This window comes from Oryzias melastigma, linkage group LG14 (genome assembly GCF_002922805.2).
Source record: "Oryzias melastigma strain HK-1 linkage group LG14, ASM292280v2, whole genome shotgun sequence".
NCBI classification, from domain to species: domain Eukaryota; kingdom Metazoa; phylum Chordata; class Actinopteri; order Beloniformes; family Adrianichthyidae; genus Oryzias; species Oryzias melastigma.
In genome coordinates, this window is record NC_050525.1 from 5,388,782 (window position 1) to 5,392,010 (window position 3,229).

The 3,229-nt window shown below is 40.4% G+C and overlaps 1 long non-coding RNA gene across 1 annotated transcript in view; it reads left to right on the top strand.

The window, feature by feature from the left end:
- LOC112138079 overlaps positions 1–3,229 on the top strand; it is a 57,753-nt gene that overhangs the window by 17,019 nt on the left and 37,505 nt on the right. The window lies entirely within an intron of this gene.

A 3,229-nucleotide genomic window follows, 5' to 3' on the forward strand; every position in this document is an offset into this window, starting at 1 on the left:
GCGTCCTTTCACAAGGTAATGGAAGGATGAGGGTCTGAGCCTCCTTTAATTGGACACGTGTCAAAGTCAAGGCCTGGGGGCCGGATCCGGCCCTCCGGGTAATTATATCCGGCCCTCCAGATCATTTTATTGTTATTATTGGTCTAATGTTATCTTGCACTTATTTCTAACTTGTATAATTTTGACAAAATATATTATTATGGAGAATAAAATATTGAAAGTTATCTAAGGTTTAAGTTTATTTATTCTGGAAAAATATTCCATCCTTTGTATTATTTATAATTAGTGTATGTTAAAAAGTTATAGTTCTAGAGGTTTAAAAATAGCATTCTGCTAGCTTTTTGGATTATTTTAGCATTTACTGAGATTTTTAGGCTATTTTGGAGTTTAGCTAATATTTCAATTACATGCTAGCTGTTTTGGCAAATGTAGGCTTTTTTCTGTTTTTTTAGGATATTTTGAAGTCTAGCCATTCTTTAGCTCCATGCTAGCTGTTTTGGCTAACCTATGTTTATTTTTTTTTAGTTTCTTAGACTAATTTGGCATTTGCCTAATATTTTAGCTGGCTATCAGCTAAAATATTAGGCAAATTTTCATCCATCAGCTTCAGTGTTTTCAGCTATCAGCTTCAGCGTTTTCATCCATCAGCTTCAGTGTTTTATGCTATTAGCTTCAGCGTTTTTAGCCTTTAGCTTCAGCCATTTTTAGCTATCAACTTCAGTGTTTTTAACTATCAATTTCAGCTTCTTCAGCTATCAGCACAATCATCTTCAGCAGCCAAATTCAGCTTACAGCATTCACACTAGGATTATCACAGGTAATGCTATATATCTAGTTCATAATTATGTTAAAAAGTTACAGTTTTAAATTTTTACAAATGTAGTTTTAGAGTGTTCAATAAATGTTTATCCTGTTCGGCCCGCGATCTAAGGTGCATTTTGGATTTTGGCCCCTAGTGCGATTGAGTAAACACCCCTTGGTCTTGGCTATACGCTACAACAACAGGAGGGTGTGTGAGGATGGGATCAGACGATGGCGTCCCGGGACTTCCACGATACATTTCCTCCTTTTCCTTTTCCAGTGTCTGTGAGGGAGGGGGCATTGTCAGATGTTGAGGTGTATGTTGCAGAGGCAGTTTGACCTTCTTTTTACCTTATAAAATTTTACCTTATAATAATAATATGATAATATGTGTGTGTTTAAATTTAGAGAATTATATTCTTTAAAATAAAATCAGAATTTCTAATTAAAAAAATCTGTTTAAAATTCAAAGCATTACATTTATTTTTTTTCCCAGACAAATTTATTTTTAAAGCTTAATGCGTCTTAGGTGATAAAAACCTTTTTTTCTGGTTTCCAGTGAGTGGAGAACTGAAATCCGTGTTCTCTGTGAGAGAGTGGCTGCTGGATTAAGATAATCCGCCTCACTCTGCTGTCTGGGAGTTAATATAGTATTGGAGGGGTCCCGTTTCTAATCAGTTCTGGGGGGTTTGCTGGGCGGGCACAAAAGGCCTCACAGGCCGGCCTGCAGTCGGATCCGTCAAACAGGATTTGTCTCGGTGGATCTGCTGGTTTTGTCGTTCAGGAAGAGGCCTTCGTCCAGCTGCAGCTCCTCTTCCTCACATGCATGCAGATGAAAGCCAATGCGGCTGTTTCCATGTGGCACAACCAGAGAAGTGAGAGGAAAACAGTGAAACAATGGAGGAAAGCAGCCGAGAAACAGATTTTATTTTAGTTTTGAATCTTTATTCAAATGTCTAAACGGCTGATTAAGGTGATTGCTGCTGTGTGATTGTCAAGTTGTGTGTCTGCAGTTGTGTGTGTCTGCATGATTTGCGGTTGCTTTTTTATATTGTTTAGTTTGTGTGGTTTTGCATCTTTGTCAGGTATATGTTTATGTGTGCAATTGTGTTTGTTTTTGTAGTTGTGTATGTTTGTGCGGTTTTGTGTATTTGTCAAATGTGTGTTTTCCCGCTTGTGCTTGTTTTTGTTGTTGTGTGTTTTTTTGTGCTTGTGCATGTGTGTGAGTGTGTGTTAGTGTCGTTTTGTGTGTTTGTCTGGTTTTCTGTGTGTTTGTCAGGTAGTGTTTGTTTTTGTGGTTGTGAGTTTGTTTGTTTGTGTGTTTATCAATTGTGTGTGTTTTTGCAGTTTTGAGTTTTTTTGTCAAACTTGTCAGGTGGTGTGTTTTTGTGGTTTTGTGGTTGTTTGTGGGGTTGTGCATATTTTTAAGGTGTGTGTTCATCAGTTTTGCGTGTGTTTTTCAGGTTGTGTTTGTTTTTGTGGTTGTGTGAATGTCAGTTATTGGTATGTTTGTGTGTGTTTAATCAGGTGAGTGTGTGGTTGTGTGTGTTTGTCAGTTGCGTGTTTCATTGTGTGTTTGTGCGTTGGGTTATAATTGTGTGTGTTTTTGTAGTTGTGTGTTTATGTTATTGTGCGTTGTGTCACAATTGGAGTGTGTTTTTCAGGTTGTGTCTTTGTGTGGTTGTTCGTTGGATCAGAGTTGTTTGTGTGTGTATTTCTGGATGTGGGTTTGTGTGGTTGTGTGTTTCTGTGAATGTGTGTTGGGTCAGAGTTGTGTGAGTATTTCTGGTTGTGTGTTTATGCTATGGGTCAGAGTTGTGTGTATGTGTTTGTCTAGTTGTGTGTTTCTGTTGTTATCCGTTGGGTGAGAGGTGTGTGTGTTTGTTTATCGGGTTGTGTGTGTCTGTAGTTGTGTGTTGAGTCGGAGTTGTGCATATGTATGTTTATCTGGTTGTGTGTTTCTGGTTGTGTGTTTGTGTGGTTGTGAGTTGGGTCAGAGTTGTGTGTGTATTTCTAGTTGTGTGTTTGTGTGGTTGTGCGTTGGGTCAGAGTTGTGTGTGCTGCAGATCCTCTGAAGTGGATCAGAGGTTGGTCTGGCGTGGAGGAGTGTGGCGTCTGCGTCTGCTTTGTCTCTGCGTTTGCAGTCGCTCAGCAGACAAAGACGATGAGCTTGTTGACACGCAGCCATTAGTGAGTTGGTGTGTGTTTGTGCGTGTGTGTGTGGGGGTCATGCACTGTTGTGACTGCAGCCTGACTGCAGCAGGAGTGTCCGGCCTCTGAATGGGGAGAATTTGTCACTCTGTGTCTAATTAACAGGCCGTGAGAGCAGGGGGGTGGGGGGTCAGGCTTTGTTGGTGAAGGTCCTTCACGTTTGACTTTGGAGAGCGAGACGATGCGGCCCTCAGAAAGCCCCCCCCCCGAAGCGCTC